The following is a 20,560-nucleotide window of genomic DNA, read 5'->3' on the forward strand; positions in this document are numbered from 1 at the left end:
GAACAACAGGAGAGAGAGAACAACAGAGCACAAACAGGAGAGAGAACAACAAAGACATAAACAGGAGAGAGAAACAACAGAAGAGAGAGCGAACACAGGACAACAGGAGAGAGAACAACAGGAGAGAGAGAACAAACAGACACACAGGAGAGAGAACAACAGGAGAGAGAGAACAACAGACACAACAGGAGAGAGAACAACAGGAGAGACAGAACAACAGACACAACAGGAGAGAGAACACAGAGAGAGAACAACAAAGACACAACAGGAGAAGAAACAACAGACAACAACACACAGGAGAGAGAACAACACAGGACACAACAGGAGAGAGAACAACAGGACAAACAAAACAGGAGAAGAGAACACAGTAATAACAGGAGAGAGAACAACAGAGAGAGAACAACAGGACACAACAGGAGAGAGAACAACAGACAAAACAGGAGAGAGAACAACAGGAACAACAGAACACACAACAGGAGAGAGAGCAACAGACACAACAGGAGAGAGAACAACAGTAACAACAGGACACAACAGGAGAGAGAACAACAGGACACAACAGAGAGAACAACAGGACACAACAGGAGAGAGAACAACAGGACACAACAGGAGAGAGAACAACAGGACACAACAGGACACAACAGGAGAGAGAACAACAGGAGAGAGAACAACAGGACACAACAGGAGAGAGAACAACAGGACACAACAGGAGAGAGAACAACAGGAGAGAAAGAACAACAGTAATAACAGGAGAGAGAACAACAGGACACAACAGGAGAGAACAACAGGACACAACAGGAGAGAGAGAACAACAGAACAACAGGAGAGAGAACAACAGGACACAACAGGAGAGAGAACAACAGAAAGAGAGAGAACAACAGACACAACAGAGAGACAGAGAAAACAGGAGAGAGAACAACAGACACAACAGGAGAGAGAACAACAGGAGAGAGAACAACAGACACAACAGGAGAGAGAACAACAGACACAACAGGAGAGAGAACAACAGACACAACAGGAGAGAGAACAACAGACACAACAGGAGAGAGAACAACAGACACAACAGGAGAGAGAACAACAGACACAACAGAGAGAGAACACAGACACAACAGGACACAGTAAAGCCGGATGTAAGAGCCGCGTGTTTACTGATCAACAGCCACAAGGTCTTAACTGATGTGTGTTTACTATCTGTGCTTGTAGGGTCGAGGTCTTAGCTCCCGGACCCCGCCTTCCTAGCTGATCATTGTATAATGTGCTCATTCACCACCAATTTTATCTATTATATATTAGAATGTCTGTCCTGTCTGGCCAGATGACTAGGGCTTGTCTCATCCAACTTTGCACTGTGATATGTGGGGTTACGTGCCCAACATGGTCGGGTCGAGGTAGAGAGGTGTACCAGTAAGAGTCTTGCCACTATTGTTAAAGGTATTGTTGACTTAATTACTATAATAATGTCTTGCTGGATAATATAGAGGGGCTACTCTGCATGCTTAACAATGGTCCATGTGACCTGGTTGATGGGGTTCTGGGAGTTCTACTCCCCAAGCCCGGCCCGAGGCCAGGCTTGACTTGTGAGAGTTTGGTCCACCAGGCTGTTGCTTGGAGCGGCCCGCAGACCCACATACCCACCACAGCCCGGTTGGTCCGGCACTTCTTGGAGGAAACAATCCAGTTTCCTCTTGAAGATGTCCACGGTTGTTCCGGCAATATTCCTTATGCTCGCTGGGAGGACGTTGAACAACCGCGGACCTCTGATGTTTATACAGTGTTCTCTGATTGTGTCTATGGCACCTCTGCTCTTCACTGGTTCTATTCTGCATTTTCTTCCATATCGTTCACTCCAGTATGTTGTTATTTTACTGTGTACATTAGGGACCTGTCCCTCCAGTATTTTCCATGTGTATATTATTTGGTATCTCTCTCGTTCGTTCTAGTGAGTACATTTGGAGAGCTTTGAGACGATCCCAATAATTTAGGTGTTTTATCTCGTCTATGCGTGCCGTATATGTTCTCTGTATTCCCTCTATTTCAGCAATCTCTCCTGCTCTGAAGGGGGAAGTGAGTACTGAGCAGTACTCAAGACGGGACAACACAAGTGACTTGAAGAGTACAACCATTGTGATGGGATCCCTGGATTTGAAAGTTCTCGTAACCATCCTATCATTTTTCTGGCTGACGCAATATTTGCTTGGTTATGCTCCCTAAACGTTAGACCGTAAGACATCATTATTCCCAAATCCTTGACATGCTGTTTTCCTACTATGGGAAGATTCGATTGTGTTTTGTACCCTGTATTATGTTTCAGGTCCTCATTTTTGCCGTATCTGAGTACCTGGAATTTATCACTGTTAAACGTCATGTTATTTTCTGCTGCCCAATCAAAAACTTTGTTGACATTTGCTTGTAGTTTTTCAATGTCTTCAGCAGAGGTAATTTTCATGCTGATTTTTGTGTCATCTGCAAAGGATGACACGAAGCTGTGGCGTGTATTTTTGTCTATATCTGATATGAGAATAAGGAACAGCAGTGGTGCAAGGACTGTACCTTGAGGTACAGAGCTTTTAACATCGCTTGGACTCGATTTTATCTGATTGACTGTTACTCTTTGTGTTCTGTTCGACAAAAAATTGAGTATCCAGCGTCCTACTTTTCCAGTTATTCCCATTGACCTCATTTTGTGAGCTATCACCCCATGGTCACATTAGTCGAATGCCTTTACAAAGTCTGTGTATACAACATCTGCATTTTGCTTTTCTTCTAAAGCTTCTGTGATTTTGTCATAGTGGTTGAGTAACTGTGACAGACAGGATCTGCCTGCTCTAAATCCATGTTGACCTGGATTGTGCAATTCATTATTTTCCATAAACTTGGAAATTGATTCCTAATCACTCTTTCAAAAACTTTTATTATGTGTGATGTTAGTGCAACTGGTCTATAATTTTTTGCCAAGGCTTTACTCCCCCCCTTGTGCAAAGGAGCTATATCTGCAGATTTAAGTGCTGCTGGTATCTCCCTGTATCCAGGCTCTTTCTCCATATTACGCTGAGTGCTCTCGCTACTGGTACTTTACATTTCTTTATGAATATTGAATTCCATGAGTCAGGCCCAGGAGCTGAGTGCATAGGCATATTGTCAATTTATCTTTCAAAGTCTTCCGAGTTTGTGGAAAGTACGACTATGAGACAGTAAGGTAGACTAGAGTCAGGAGGAAGGTAGACTATGAGACAGTAAGGTAGACTAGAGTCAGGAGGAAGGTAGACTATGAGACAGTAAGGTAGACTAGAGTCAGGAGGAAGGTAGACTATGATACAGTAAGGTAGACTAGAGTCAGGAGGAAGGTAGACTATGAGACAGTAAGGTAGACTAGAGTCAGGAGGAAGGTAGACTATGAGACAGTAAGGTAGACTAGAGTCAGGAGGAAGGTAGACTATGAGACAGTAAGGTAGACTAGAGTCAGGAGGAAGGTAGACTAGAGTCAGGAGGAAGGTAGACTACGAGACAGTAAGGTAGACTAGAGTCAGGAGGAAGGTAGACTATGAGACAGTAAGGTAGACTAGAGTCAGGAGGAAGGTAGACTATGAGACAGTAAGGTAGACTAGAGTCAGGAGGAAGGTAGACTATGAGACAGTAAGGTAGACTAGAGTCAGGAGGAAGGTAGACTATGAGACAGTAAGGTAGACTAGAGTCAGGAGGAAGGTAGACTAGAGGCAGGAGGAAGGTAGACTAGAGTCAGGAGGAAGGTAGACTAGAGGCAGGAGGAAGGTAGACTATGAGACAGTAAGGTAGACTAGAGGCAGGAGGAAGGTAGACTACGAGACAGTAAGGTAGACTAGAGGCAGGAGGAAGGTAGACTATGAGACAGTAAGGTAGACTAGAGGCAGGAGGAAGGTAGACTATGAGACAGTAAGGTAGACTAGAGGCAGGAGGAAGGTAGACTATGAGACAGTAAGGTAGACTAGAGGCAGGAGGAAGGTAGACTATGAGACAGTAAGGTAGACTAGAGGCAGGAGGAAGGTAGACTATGAGACAGTAAGGTAGACTATGAGACAGTAAGGTAGACTAGAGGCAGGAGGAAGGTAGACTAGAGGCAGGAGGAAGGTAGACTATGAGACAGTAAGGTAGACTAGAGTCAGGAGGAAGGTAGACTAGAGTCAGGAGGAAGGTAGACTAGAGGCAGGAGGAAGGTAGACTATGAGACAGTAAGGTAGACTAGAGGCAGGAGGAAGGTAGACTAGAGGCAGGAGGAAGGTAGACTATGAGACAGTAAGGTAGACTAGAGTCAGGAGGAAGGTAGACTAGAGTCAGGAGGAAGGTAGACTAGAGGCAGGAGGAAGGTAGACTATGAGACAGTAAGGTAGACTAGAGGCAGGAGGAAGGTAGACTAGAGTCAGGAGGAAGGTAGACTAGAGGCAGGAGGAAGGTAGACTATGAGACAGTAAGGTAGACTAGAGGCAGGAGGAAGGTAGACTACGAGACAGTAAGGTAGACTAGAGGCAGGAGGAAGGTAGACTATGAGACAGTAAGGTAGACTAGAGGCAGGAGGAAGGTAGACTATGAGACAGTAAGGTAGACTAGAGGCAGGAGGAAGGTAGACTATGAGACAGTAAGGTAGACTAGAGGCAGGAGGAAGGTAGACTATGAGACAGTAAGGTAGACTAGAGGCAGGAGGAAGGTAGACTATGAGACAGTAAGGTAGACTATGAGACAGTAAGGTAGACTAGAGGCAGGAGGAAGGTAGACTAGAGGCAGGAGGAAGGTAGGACTATGAGACAGTAAGGTAGACTAGAGTCAGGAGGAAGGTAGACTAGAGTCAGGAGGAAGGTAGACTAGAGGCAGGAGGAAGGTAGACTATGAGACAGTAAGGTAGACTAGAGGCAGGAGGAAGGTAGACTAGAGGCAGGAGGAAGGTAGACTATGAGACAGTAAGGTAGACTAGAGTCAGGAGGAAGGTAGACTAGAGTCAGGAGGAAGGTAGACTTGTGGGAACCGACCTGTGAGATTTATATTTATTTAATTTATATGAATTTATATTTACGTTAATTTATATACTTCGATAGCAATTTGTATAATGTTAAGTGGACTGTATTTCTGCAATAATCTCATAATCTCACAAATCGATCCTCTACACATTAGGGGGGATTTATTAAAAATATATATATATGCAGCCAATCAAACTACAGTAATAGCTACATACATTGATGAGGTTCCTTCTCTTATAGTACAGCAGGTTAGTCCACCAGGTATAACTAGAGTGTAGACACCAAATTATCCTCTTTGAGGTAGCTTCTATCACCCAGTAACTGGTGCACATAATCTTGCATCCTCGTCTTGACCTGTCAAAAGTGCGCTAGCTGTGAAGCCAGAAACCTATATATGACAAGTATTTCAGAGAAAACTGTATACAGTACATGGAACATGAAGACCTGGCTTAATTACCTTTAGTATGAGGCGATTTCGCGTTCTAACCGGCTAACCCTATATCCTGACATTAATGGCCATAAATGAATGATAAACGGGTTTCGGATAGACACTTAACTTGTATTTGTAGACAGCGTGTTGACAATGGTACACCTTTGGGTTCCATAACACTACGTCCAAGTAAATTTAACAGGAGCCGAATTTGCTCCCGTGTGAGCCTCTGGTCTCAATAAACAACAATGGCTGCCCTCCTTCCTCCACTCTGACGCCTGGCTTACATTGTCCAGATTTCAGAACGTGATAGAAGGGTCACATTTACTCTACTTTAATATTGATAATTAAGTTAATTTATATAAGATGTTTTTATGATGGTAAAGTCCAAAGACTTATGTATTTAAGAATAATTCCCAGCAGAATAGCTGGTGAATTATAATAGTATGTGGTGATGATATCCCGTTTTCTATAGACGGTAATTCCACTACAAGTTACGTTTTCTATGGGTAACTTGTTGGTAATACAGCTATTATCTGTATGATATATTAAATGGTGTCGGATTTTCCGACATAATTCCCCAGGGGGCTGCTCACGGGTCGAAGTCCTAATTAGAACAGACGAATACCGATACTCCTCCTTCGAATTATTACATTAATTTGATGTTAGTAGTTAGTAATCACACATTTGTGTGTCTGTTTCGTACAGGACGGATGTCCCGTACTAGAGTTGCAGGGGTTAGAAGTCTAATGCGATTTCATTTCCCTGTCAACTCTTGAAAGGCTAATATTCAAGCCTTATACATATTATTTAACCCAGAAGACTGGATGTGATCAAGTACTACAGTCAAGTATGATTCAGGGACTGCAGTGAGATCAGTGACATTAGATATAACTTGAAGTTTCTTCAGGTAACTGGTCACTGATATATAAACACTGAGGCCCATGGAATACATCTTGATTAAATAATAAATGTATCAAATCAGTCATCAGATTATTAGGGTTTAATTTAGTTAATTGATTCAGAAGATGAATAGCTCATCATTAAAGTAAAGTATGGTTCTGAGACTGCAGTGGGTTCAGTGACATTGGTCGCAGTGACTTGTAGCTGTTTTAGGCTACTGTTCACTGATTTGCCACTGAGGCCTCATGAACTCATCTTCAGCTTTAAATGATGATACTAACATCAACTTCTGTTGGTATAGTCAGCTGTAATCTCCTTAGTATAATGCTACTGGAGAAATATAATCAGCTGACAAATTTAGATTCTATTGGTATTGTTTATCTGCAGGCATAGGTCTCCTCAGGCTTGATACTGGGCCTGAGAGTAATTTACCTCCTGCAGAGTTTAACATGGTTATGCCCTGATATTTAGTAGGGCTACCAATGAATTGATGGTAGTAGTCTGTCCCCACAAGGACAGCCATTTGGCATTTGATTTGCTCAAATTTACCTGCAGCTGCTTGATAATAGCTTTCCAGGTCAGCATAATCAACTTGAGATTGTTGTGACAAATCTTCACATTTCTTGATCTGTCTTGTTAAGTGGCCTTTAAGACCTGCAAGGGTTCTTTTCATTCTCCCTGCATTATCCATCCTGGCTAGTTGGTGAAGCCTTGTGGGGCTTGTACTTGGGCTGCTCATAATACTGAACAAACACTAATGGTAGCCTAGGGTAAATTCTGAACTCACTAGGCAATAATCCTACCTCTACTCGAGGTTAGCACTTAAATTAATACACATTATATATATACAATCATACACACTAATGATTTGAGTGATAAAACCAGTGTCACTGGAAGTACCTTTAGGTTAGCTCTTCTATATCACCCTAGGATGGTAGAGACACTAATTAATCACTCAAAGGTGTAATGATCATAAGTAAATTATTATATATACACAACTCAACTCGAGTTGATAAAAATTACACCCAAAATAGGGTCTGGACCATTCATTAATGGTGTTAGGTTGTTCAATATAGTACAACTGACTATTGTAATAATGGGACTAGGATGAACAATAATAGTTCAACTAGTCATATCCTACCCTGTTGTGGGTTGGCAATTAGTAAATATTATACTGTGATCACTAGTGCAATATATATGAAATAATTCTCTATTTTGGAGAAATAATATACACAATTATTGATAATAGCCTCTTAATTAGCCTCTATGAAACTTCTATTATTATCTAGAAGTATTAAATATTATTAGTGACCTCGCGAAATAAACTCCACAAAATTCGTAGATAATCTCTCGCGAAATGTAACACCACGAAATCCGTGAACAATCTCGCGAAGACACAGTCACTAATTTGGCTGGATTCTATATTAGCGCTGTCATTTCACGAAATAACACGCCACCAAATCTGTGGGTGTGCATGAAACCGCTGACTAAGGCTGATCTGGGCTGAGGGAGGCTCCTGAGCTCCCTCGAGGCTACGCTGCCGTCTTGACTGCTGGCTTTGTTTAAATAACACTGCACTAGTATATTTAATGAATCCACTGGATAACTGTTCATCCGGTACTAAGATGACCAAATGTGGGTTCAAAGGATCAAATAATCCGTCATCCGGTTCGAAGATGACCAAATAATGTGGGAACCGACCTGTGAGATTTATATTTATTAATTTATATGAATTTATATTTACGTTAATTTGTATACTTCGATAGCAATTTGTATAATGATAAGTGGACTGTATTTCTGCAATAATCTCATAATCTCACAAATCGATCCTCTACACATTAGGGGGATTTATTAAAAATATATATATATGCAGCCAATCAAACTACAGTAATAGCTACATACATTGATGAGGTTCCTTCTCTTATAGTACAGCAGGTTAGTCCACCAGGTATAACTAGAGTGTAGACACCAAATTATCCTCTTTGAGGTAGCTTCTATCACCCAGTAACTGGTGCACATAATCTTGCATCCTCGTCTTGACCTGTCAAAAGTGCGCTAGCTGTGAAGCCAGAAACCTATATATGACAAGTATTTCAGAGAAAACTGTATACAGTACATGGAACATGAAAGACCTGGCTTAATTACCTTTAGTATGAGGCGATTTCGCGTTCTAACCGGCTAACCCTATATCCTGACATTAATGGCCATAAATGAATGATAAACGGGTTTCGGATAGACACTTAACTTGTATTTGTAGACAGCGTGTTGACAATGGTACACCTTTGGGTTCCATAACACTACGTCCAAGTAAATTTAACAGGAGCCGAATTTGCTCCCGTGTGAGCCTCTGGTCTCAATAAACAACAATGGCTGCCCTCCTTCCTCCACTCTGACGCCTGGCTTACATTGTCCAGATTTCAGAACGTGATAGAAGGGTCACATTTACTCTACTTTAATATTGATAATTAAGTTAATTTATATAAGATGTTTTTATGATGGTAAAGTCCAAAGACTTATGTATTTAAGAATAATTCCCAGCAGAATAGCTGGTGAATTATAATAGTATGTGGTGATGATATCCCGTTTTCTATAGACGGTAATTCCACTACAAGTTACGTTTTCTATGGGTAACTTGTTGGTAATACAGCTATTATCTGTATGATATATTAAATGGTGTCGGATTTTCCGACAAGACTAGAGGCAGGAGGAAGGTAGACTATGAGACAGTAAGGTAGACTAGAGGCAGGAGGAAGGTAGACTAGAGTCAGGAGGAAGGTAGACTAGAGGCAGGAGGAAGGTAGACTATGAGACAGTAAGGTAGACTAGAGGCAGGAGGAAGGTAGACTACGAGACAGTAAGGTAGACTAGAGGCAGGAGGAAGGTAGACTATGAGACAGTAAGGTAGACTAGAGGCAGGAGGAAGGTAGACTATGAGACAGTAAGGTAGACTAGAGGCAGGAGGAAGGTAGACTATGAGACAGTAAGGTAGACTAGAGGCAGGAGGAAGGTAGACTATGAGACAGTAAGGTAGACTAGAGGCAGGAGGAAGGTAGACTATGAGACAGTAAGGTAGACTAGAGGCAGGAGGAAGGTAGACTAGAGGCAGGAGGAAGGTAGACTATGAGACAGTAAGGTAGACTAGAGGCAGGAGGAAGGTAGACTAGAGGCAGGAGGAAGGTAGACTATGAGACAGTAAGGTAGACTAGAGGCAGGAGGAAGGTAGACTAGAGGCAGAGGAAGGTAGACTATGAGACAGTAAGGTAGACTAGAGTCAGGAGGAAGGTAGACTAGAGTCAGGAGGAAGGTAGACTAGAGGCAGGAGGAAGGTAGACTATGAGACAGTAAGGTAGACTAGAGGCAGGAGGAAGGTAGACTACGAGACAGTAAGGTAGACTAGAGGCAGGAGGAAGGTAGACTATGAGACAGTAAGGTAGACTAGAGGCAGGAGGAAGGTAGACTATGAGACAGTAAGGTAGACTAGAGGCAGGAGGAAGGTAGACTATGAGACAGTAAGGTAGACTAGAGGCAGGAGGAAGGTAGACTATGAGACAGTAAGGTAGACTAGAGGCAGGAGGAAGGTAGACTATGAGACAGTAAGGTAGACTATGAGACAGTAAGGTAGACTAGAGGCAGGAGGAAGGTAGACTAGAGGCAGGAGGAAGGTAGACTATGAGACAGTAAGGTAGACTAGAGTCAGGAGGAAGGTAGACTAGAGGCAGGAGGAAGGTAGACTATGAGACAGTAAGGTAGACTAGAGGCAGGAGGAAGGTAGACTAGAGTCAGGAGGAAGGTAGACTATGAGACAGTAAGGTAGACTAGAGTCAGGAGGAAGGTAGACTAGAGTCAGGAGGAAGGTAGACTAGAGGCAGGAGGAAGGTAGACTATGAGACAGTAAGGTAGACTAGAGGCAGGAGGAAGGTAGACTAGAGTCAGGAGGAAGGTAGACTATGAGACAGTAAGGTAGACTATGAGACAGTAAGGTAGACTAGAGGCAGGAGGAAGGTAGACTATGAGACAGTAAGGTAGACTAGAGGCAGGAGGAAGGTAGACTGAGACAGTAAGGTAGACTAGAGGCAGGAGGAAGGTAGACTATGAGACAGTAAGGTAGACTAGAGTCAGGAGGAAGGTAGACTATGAGACAGTAAGGTAGACTAGAGTCAGGAGGAAGGTAGACTATGAGACAGTAAGGTAGACTAGAGTCAGGAGGAAGGTAGACTATGAGACAGTAAGGTAGACTAGAGGCAGGAGGAAGGTAGACTATGAGACAGTAAGGTAGACTATGAGACAGTAAGGTAGACTAGAGGCAGGAGGAAGGTAGACTAGAGGCAGGAGGAAGGTAGACTATGAGACAGTAAGGTAGACTAGAGGCAACAGTAAGGTAGACTAGAGGCAGGAGGAAGGTAGACTACGAGACAGTAAGGTAGACTAGAGGCAACAGTAAGGTAGACTAAAATACATTAAGGTAGACTAGAGGCAACAGTAAGGTAGACTAAAATACATTAAGGTAGACTAGAGGCAACAGTAAGGTAGACTAAAATACATTAAGGTAGACTAGAGGCAACAGTAAGGTAGACTAGAGGCAGCAGGAAGGTAGACTACGATACTGTAAGGTAGACTAGAGGCAACAGTAAGGTAGACTAAAATACATTAAGGTAGACTAGAGGCAGCAGGAAGGTAGACTACGAGACAGTAAGGTAGACTAAAATACATTAAGGTAGACTAGAGGCAACAGTAAGGTAGACTAAATGACAGTAAGGTAGACTAGAGGCAGCATTAAGGTAGACTAGAGGCAGGAGGAAGGTAGACTACGAGACAGTAGGTAGACTAGAGGCAGCAGGAAGGTAAACTACGAGACAGTAAGGTAGACTAGAGGCAACAGTAAGGTAGACTAGAGGCAGCAGTAAGGTAGACTAGAGGCAACAGAAAGGTAGACTACGAGACAGTAAGATAGACTAGAGGCAGCAGTAAGGTAGACTAGGAACCAGCAGGAAGGTAGACTACAAGACAGTAAGGTAGACTAGAGCCAACAGGAAGGTAGACTAGAGGCAGGAGGAAGGTAAACTACAAGACAGTAAGGTAAACTAAGGAAGCAGCATGACACAAGAGAGGGGCTTGTGGTCCACCTTCACCTTTGAATGATTTGAGAGTGGTGGTGGTGGTTGAGCAGACTATTGCTACCCGCCCTGGGTGTGTGTGTGTGGCTCACATCTCGCCCCACCTCAAGTATTGATCACCATCACCACACCATCCTGGCACTGTGCTCCCTCACTATCATCCACCACCGCGGGCTTCACTACACACTCCTCCCAGCAGTCACCATCTTAATGTTTTGCTTCACTAACTGTGGTCACGTGTAGTGAGCCTCCACCTCCTCCTCCTCCTGCTGTGGGACCAACACTGACGCCGGTGACGCCCGCCCACCTGCGCACCCAATACCAAATACCAACCACAACAGTCAGGGTGTTTGAAAACTGTTTTTTTCTGTCTAATACATCAGTTTAATTTCCCTTAATGATATGTGAGTCGTCTGCCATCTCCGTCTCCGCCCCCCCTTTGCCTGGTGTATACTGTGGTCAGTGTATACTGTAGACAGTGTACACTGTAGACAGTGTACACTGTGGTCAGTGTACACATGTGGTCAGTGTACACATGTGGTCAGTGTACACTGTGGTCAGTGTACACTGTGGTCAGTGTACACTGTGGTCAGTGTACAGTGTGGTCAGTGTACACTGTGGTCAGTGTACACATGTGGTCAGTGTACACTGTGGTCAGTGTACACTGTGGTCAGTGTACACTGTGGTCAGTGTACACATGTGGTCAGTGTACACTGTGGTCAGTGTACACTGTGGTCAGTGTACACTGTGGTCAGTGTACACTGTGGTCAGTGTACACATGTGGTCAGTGTACACTGTGGTCAGTGTACACTGTGGTCAGTGTACACTGTGGTCAGTGTACACTGTGGTTAGTGTACACTGTGGTCAGTGTACACTGTGGTCAGTGTACACATGTGGTCAGTGTACACTGTGGTCAGTGTACACTGTGGTCAGTGTACACTGTGGTCAGTGTACACATGTGGTCAGTGTACACTGTGGTCAGTGTACACTGTGGTCAGTGTACACTGTGGTCAGTGTACACATGTGGTCAGTGTACACTGTGGTCAGTGTACACTGTGGTCAGTGTACACTGTGGTCAGTGTACACTGTGGTCAGTGTACACTGTGGTCAGTGTACACTGTGGTCAGTGTCCACATGTGGTCAGTGTACACTTTGGTCAGTGTACACTGTGGTCAGTGTACACTGTGGTCAGTGTACACATGTGGTCAGTGTATACCTCCCACAGTGTACACTGTGGTCAGTGTACACTGTGGTCAGTGTATACCTCCCACAGTGTACACTGTGGTCAGTGTACACTGTGGTCAGTGTACACTGTGGTCAGTGTACACATGTGGTCAGTGTACACTGTGGTCAGTGTACACGGTAGACAGTGTACACTGTGGTCAGTGTACACATGTGGTCAGTGTACACTGTGGTCAGTGTACACGGTAGACAGTGTACACTGTGGTCAGTGTAGGACATGTGGTCAGTGTACACTGTGGTCAGTGTACACTGTGGTCAGTGTACACGGTAGACAGTGTACACTGTGGTCAGTGTACACATGTGGTCAGTGTACACTGTGGTCAGTGTACACGGTAGACAGTGTACACTGTGGTCAGTGTAGACATGTGGTCAGCGTATACCTCCCACAGTGTACACTGTGGTCAGTGTACACTGTGGTCAGTGTACACTGTGGTCAGTGTACACTGTGGTCAGAGTAGACATGTGGTCAGCGTATACCTCCCACAGTGTACACTGTGGTCACTTTCCTGTCATTCTCTCCAAGTCTGGTGGTATATAACTCATATTAATACATTATTGTTACTTTCATTTAAGTCTATCTAAATGGTATATATAATTCTGAGTGATCCTCTTTCTGACAATATATTTTACAATTAAAAATATTTCTAATATTTCTCCCCGCCTAATATTATTTTAATTTTTAATTTAATATTTAGCAAATAATTCCCCGTTTTCTACAATCACCAGCGTTTGGGTGACTGATGTAATACATAGTCTTCTAGTGTATAAATATCTGTTATATATAAGATGTTATTATGAAATATTTCCGTCTTCAGGTGAAAATATAAGAAGTTAATATTATTAATGTTACAAATTATTCAAGTGAAGAGACACACTACTGACACAAGAGACACACTACTGACACACTACTGACACACTACTGACACACTACTGACACACTACTGACACAAGAGACACACTACTGACACAAGAGACACACTACTGACACACTACTGACACACTACTGACACAAGAGACACACTACTGACACACTACTGACACAAGAGACACACTACTGACACACTACTGACACGAGACACACTACTGACACACTACTGACACACTACTGACACACTACTGACACAAGAGACACACTACTGACACACTACTGACACAAGAGACACACTACTGACACACTACTGACACAAGACCCACACTACTGACACACTACTGACACAAGACCCACGCTTCTGACACACTACTGACACACTACTGACACAAGAGACACACTACTGACACACTACTGACACAAGAGACACACTACTGACACACTACTGACACAAGACCCACACTACTGACACACTACTGACACAAGACCCACGCTTCTGACACACTACTGACACAAGACCCACGCTTCTGACACACTACTGACACAAGACCCACACTACTGACACACTACTGACACAAGACCCACGCTTCTGACACACTACTGACACAAGACCCACACTATTAACACTCAAGATGATATCGACAGCTAAAATCATTATGAAGGGAATCTGTAACACAGACAGGTTTCCAGCTCCAAGCTCTTGAAATAGTTGAGTTCCAAGGGCTAGCCCTCAGCCCTTAAGTAACTCAGGGCTGGCCATAGAAGCTACCTAAGTAGTTTGGTCAGAGTCACCAACAACATCCTAATGGACCCCAGACTGAGGTATGGAATAAATGGAGGAGAGAGATAATGCATGGTGAGCATCCGGTGAACTGCTCACTCTCTGTCTCTCTTGACTTTGCCAGATGTGAACATTTTACGTGAGTGTTTTGTTGTTGACTTTGCCAGATGTGAACACTGTACGTGAGTTTTTTGTTGTTGTCTTTGCCAGATGTGAACTTTGTATGTGAGTCTTTGTTGTTGACTTTGCCAGATGTAAACAAGAGTTACATTCTTGTACAGCCACTAGAACGCGTAGCGTTTCGGGCAAGTCCTTAATCCTATGGTCCCTGGAATACGATCCCCTGCCGCGAAGAATCGTTTTTTCATCCAAGTACACATTTTACTGTTGCGTTAAACAGAGGCTACAGTTAAGGAATTGCGCCCAGTAAATCCTCCCCGGCCAGGATACGAACCCATGACATAGCGCTCGCGGAACGCCAGGCGAGTGTCTTACCACTACACCACGGAGACTGCTGTTGACTTTGCCAGATGTGAACACTGTACGTGAGTGTTTTGTTGTTGACTTTGCCAGATGTAAACACTGTACGTGAGTGTTTTGTTGTTGACTTTGCCAGATGTGAACACTGTACGTGAGTGTTTTGTTGTTGACTTTGCCAGATGTAAACACTGTACGTGAGTGTTTTGTTGTTGACTTTGCCAGATGTGAACACTGTACGTGAGTGTTTTGTTGTTGACTTTGCCAGATGTGAACATTTTACGTGAGTGTTTTGTTGTTGACTTTGCCAGATGTGAACACTGTACGTGAGTTTTTTGTTGTTGTCTTTGCCAGATGTGAACTTTGTATGTGAGTCTTTTGTTGTTGACTTTGCCAGATGTAAACACTGTACGTGAGTGTTTTGTTGTTGACTTTGCCAGATGTGAACACTGTACGTGAGTGTTTTGTTGTTGACTTTGCCAGATGTGAACATTTTACGTGAGTGTTTTTGTTGTTGACTTTGCCAGATGTGAACATTTTACGTGAGTGTTTTGTTGTTGACTTTGCCAGATGTGAACATTTTACGTGAGTGTTTTGTTGTTGACTTTGCCAGATGTGAACATTTTACGTGAGTGTTTTGTTGTTGACTTTGCCAGATGTGAACATTTTACGTGAGTGTTTTGTTGTTGACTTTGCCAGATGTAAACACTGTACGTGAGTGTTTTGTTGTTGACTTTGCCAGATGTGAACACTGTATGTGTGTGTTTTGTTGTTGACTTTGCCAGATGTGAACACTGTATGTGTGGGTTTTGTTGTTGACTTTGCCAGATGTGAACACTGTATGTGTGTGTTTTGTTGTTGACTTTGCCAGATGTAAACACTGTACGTGAGTGTTTTGTTGTTGACTTTGCCAGATGTAAACACTGTACGAAAGGTTTAGTTGTGATTGGAAGCAACTCTACAACCTTCATAACATGATGTTACAACCATCTTAAGCAGAAACATCAATTCAAAATTTTGGTAAAGTTGAATACCTGTAATTAATTCTTAAAGCACTGCCACCTAGAGACTAGAGCTGGGGAGCCATTATAGAGCTGAGGAAGCTATCATAGGGCTGAGGAAGCTCTCAAATAACTGAGGAAGCTCCATAGTGGTGGTGGTGGTGGTGGTGGTGGTGGTGGTGGTGGTGGTGGTGGTGGTGGTAGTGGTGGTAGTGGTGGTGGTAGTGGTAGTGGGGGCGGTGATGGACTGGCCAGGAAGTGTGGGCCCTCGCGCCACTTATCAGAGCCACTACCACCACCACTACCACCACCACTACCACCCCCCCCCTCAGTGACACTCACCAACCACTCTGCCCCCCCCCCATCCCCCCCGTGTGGTGGAGCCGTTGTTCCACCACACAGTACACCAGTTGCCACAGTGAGCGGTGGAGCGGGTCACAGTAGCCAGGACAACAGTTGACATCTTCAAGAGAAAAACTGTTTTCTCAAGGAGTGCCGGACCAACCGGGCTGTGGTGGGTATGTGGGCCTGCGGGCCGCCCCAAGCAACAGCCTGGTGGACCAAACTCTCACAAGTCCCGGGCTTGGGGGGTAGAAGAACTGCCAGAGCCCCATGAAGCAGGTACCGTGGTGGTGGTGTCTACCACAAGGGCCTGAGCCCTCCGGCTGCTCAACCATCACTCTTCCACTCAGTATTGACGGACAATAACTTCTTAATCAACTTTAACTGGACAAATTGGACGTCTGAGTTGTTTAGGTCAGCCAGAGTTGTCCAGTAGTAGAGGGCGTGAGCTCACTCTCTCCACAAACAAGACAACAGCATACTCTCATCACAAGCGGGGAGAAAATGAAGAACTACAAATTAATGGTGTAACACTTGAATGGGTTGACCACTATCGGTACCTTGGCGTCACTGTCGGCTCTAACAAGGGGAAGAAAGAGGAGCTCAACCAACTCATAGCAACATGCAAAAGTCGACTCAGGACACTGAAAGCTATGACCTGGAATGGACATGGAGCCTCTATTGCCGTGCTTAAAATGATGTACACAGCCTATGTGCGCTCCGTCATAGACTATGCCGCACCAGTTCTGTGCACCTAATCCCAAAGCGATATGAAAAGCTCAAAAGCATTCAGAATGAGGCTATGACAATCATTCTTGGAGTTCCAAGAACTGCCAAAACGTCTAATCTACGAGAGGAGTTGTCCCTCCCCAGTGTTAAAAGCAGAATTAAGGAGCTGAATGTTAAGCTTGCAATTAGGATAGCCAGAGATCCCCATTACAATGATATTGCCAAGAAAAATCTGAGTTCTGTGCTGCTATCAAGAGAAAACAGGAGAAGCAAAAAATTACATCACAGAGCAGTCTGCTACCTGGAAGAGCTTCACCTGCTTGAGCAAGCCCGTGAGCTCCTGCCTGTAGAGAGGTTACCTCCCTGGGAGGATGACTCATGCAGGATTATCATCAATGAAATGGCCACGAAAAAATCCAACATGATACCACAAGAAATGAGGCACAAGTATCTCGAGGAAATTTATTAAGAAGCCGGAGATGAACCTAGATCAAATCTACACTGACGGGTCATCTAATCCTGTCAATGGCAGGACTGGTGCAGCACGGTAATCAAGGATAATGTTTTTCAACGCAGAAATGAAGAAAAAGCGCGTATTGAGAACTATGCCTCTTCAACGCAAGCAAAGCTAACTGCCATTATTATGGCGTTAAGGTTTCTTGAACGGAACACTAATGGTGCAGTGATCTGCACCGATTCAAATGCAGCACTGCAAAGCCTAAGTAAAAATCTGGCAGAAAATCTTGCAATAGTCGCTGAAATTAAGAGAGCTGTCAGAGTACTTACCAATCAGGGAAGAGTCATCAAGTTTCTGTGGATCCCCTCCCATGTTGGGGATCCCCTCCCATGTTGGGGATCCCCTCCCATGTTGGGGATCCCCTCCCATGTTGGGAATCCCCTCCCATGTTGGGATCCCCTCCCATGTTGTGGATCCCCTCCCATGTTGTGGATCCCCTCCCATGTTGGGGATCCCCTCCCATGTTGTGGATCCCCTCCCATGTTGGGGATCCCCTCCCATGTTGGGATCCCCTCCCATGTTGGGGATCCCCTCCCATGTTGTGGAACCCCTCCCATGTTGGGGATCCCCTCCCATGTTGGGGATCCCCTCCCATGTTGTGGATCCCCCTCCCATGTTGGGGATCCCCTCCCATGTTGGGGATCCCCTCCCATGTTGGGGATCCCCTCCCATGTTGTGGAACCCCTCCATGTTGGGGATCCCCTCCCATGTTGGGGATCCCCTCCCATGTTGGGGATCCCCCTCCCATGTTGGGAATCCCCTCCCATGTTGGGGATCCCCTCCCATGTTGGGGATCCCCTCCCATGTTGTGGAACCCCTCCCATGTTGGGGATCCCCTCCCATGTTGGGGATCCCCTCCCATGTTGGGGATCCCCTCCCATGTTGGGAATCCCCTCCCATGTTGGGGATCCCCTCCATGTTGGGGATCCCCTCCATGTTGGGGATCCCCTCCCATGTTGGGATCCCCTCCCATGTTGTGGATCCCCTCCCATGTTGGGGATCCCCTCCCATGTTGGGGATCCCCTCCCATGTTGGGGATCCCCTCCCATGTTGTGGAACCCCTCCCATGTTGGGGATCCCCTCCCATGTTGGGGATCCCCTCCCATGTTGGGGATCCCCTCCCATGTTGTGGATCCCCTCCCATGTTGGGGATCCCCTCCCATGTTGTGGATCCCCTCCCATGTTGGGGATCCCCTCCCATGTTGTGGATCCCCTCCCATGTTGGGGATCCCCTCCCATGTTGTGGATCCCCTCCCATGTTGGGGATCCCCTCCCATGTTGGGGATCCCCTCCGATGTTGGGGATCCCCTCCCATGTTGGGGATCCCCTCCCATGTTGGGGATCCCCTCCCATGTTGGGGATCCCCTCCCATGTTGGGGATCCCCTCCCATGTTGGGGATCCCCTCCCATGTTGTGGATCCCCTCCCATGTTGGGGATCCCCTCCCATGCTGGGGATCCCCTCCCATGTTGTGGATCCCCTCCCATGTTGGGGATCCCCTCCCATGTTGTGGATCCCCTCCCATGTTGGGGATCCCCTCCCATGTTGGGGATCCCCTCCCATGTTGTGGATCCCCTCCCATGTTGGGGATCCCCTCCCATGTTGGGGATCCCCTCCCATGTTGTGGATCCCCTCCCATGTTGGGGATCCCCTCCCATGTTGTGGATCCCCTCCCATGTTGGGGATCCCCTCCCATGTTGGGGATCCCCTCCCATGTTGGGGATCCCCTCCCATGTTGGGGATCCCCTCCCATGTTGGGGATCCCCTCCCATGTTGGGGATCCCCTCCCATGTTGGGGATCCCCTCCCATGTTGGGGATCCCCTCCCATGTTGTGGATCCCCTCCCATGTTGGGGATCCCCTCCATGTTGGAGATCCCCTCCCATGTTGGGGATCCCCTTCCATGTTGGGGATCCCCTCCCATGTTGTGGATCCCCTCCCATGTTGTGGATCCCCTCCCATGTTGGGGATCCCCTCCCATGTTGTGGATCCCCTCCCATGTTGTGGATCCCCTCCCATGTTGTGGATCCCCTCCCATGTTGTGGATCCCCTCCCATGTTGGGGATCCCCTCCCATGTTGGGGATCCTCTCCCATGTTGGGGATCCCCTCCAATGTTGGGGATCCCCTCCCATGTTGTGGATCCCCTCCCATGTTGTGGATCCCCTCCCATGTTGTGGATCCCCTCCCATGTTGTGGATCCCCTCCCATGTTGGGGATCCCCTCCCATGTTGGGGATCCCCTCCCATGTTGTGGATCCCCTCCCATGTTGGGGATCCCCTCCCATGTTGTGGATCCCCTCCCATGCTGGGGATCCCCTCCCATGTTGGGGATCCCCTCCCATGTTGGAATGTGGGAATGAACGAGCAGATGTGCTGGCTGCTGAAGGCGCTGAAGGAGACCATATTGAATACTTCATACCCAAGACTCTACTACAAATTAGAGGTATTATCAGGCAACATCACCGTGACAAGGTAACTGAGGAAAGGAGGATAGAAGCACAAACCAGTGAATCTGTACGATGGTACAACATGGTTGCAGCTGGCAATCCCAATCAGTATGGCCGAAGAGGAGGAGGACGAGGGAGAGAATCAGTAAGAGCGAGAATCCGTCTCCTACTTTAGTGATGGGAACATCTGGGGCCAGATTCACGAAGCAATTACGCAAGTACTTACGAACGTGTACATCTTTCCTCAATCTTTGACGGCCTTGGTTACATTTATTAAACAGTTTACAAGCATGAAAACTTGCCAATCATCTGTTGTTATTGTTATATATCTTCAGATTATCTTGAAATTATCTTGAGATGATTTCGGGGCTTAGTGTCCCTGTGGCCCGGTCCTCGACCAGGCCTCCACCCCCAGGAAGCAGCCCGTGACAGCTGACTAACACCCAGGTACCTATTTTACTGCTAGGTAACAGGGGCATAGGGTGAAAGAAACTCTGCACATTGTTTCTCGTTATAAACAGCCTCCTGGTGCTTCGGAGCTCACTAACTGTTAAATAATTGTAAACAAAGCCGGCAAAGATTGAGAAAAGATGTATAGGTTCGTAAGTGCTTGCGTAACTTCGTGAATCAGGCCCCTGGCTTAGGCTTCGTAATCCATTCGTAACAAAAAGAGAGACTGAACCTCTGCTTCACACGTCAGTGCTAATGACCAATGTAACAACAGAGGAC

General features: G+C 45.6%; 1 protein-coding gene across 1 annotated transcript in view; it reads right to left on the reverse strand.

Annotated features, from left to right (window-relative positions):
- Positions 1-11,712, reverse strand: part of LOC123745522 (carbohydrate sulfotransferase 3) — a gene marked incomplete in the record, with an annotated part of 61,504 nt that extends 49,792 nt beyond the window's left edge. The window contains 1 exon segment of the mRNA XM_069311982.1: positions 11,456-11,712.
- Positions 11,713-20,560: the final 8,848 nt, after the last annotated feature.

This window comes from Procambarus clarkii, chromosome 71 (genome assembly GCF_040958095.1).
Source record: "Procambarus clarkii isolate CNS0578487 chromosome 71, FALCON_Pclarkii_2.0, whole genome shotgun sequence".
NCBI lineage: Eukaryota > Metazoa > Arthropoda > Malacostraca > Decapoda > Cambaridae > Procambarus > Procambarus clarkii.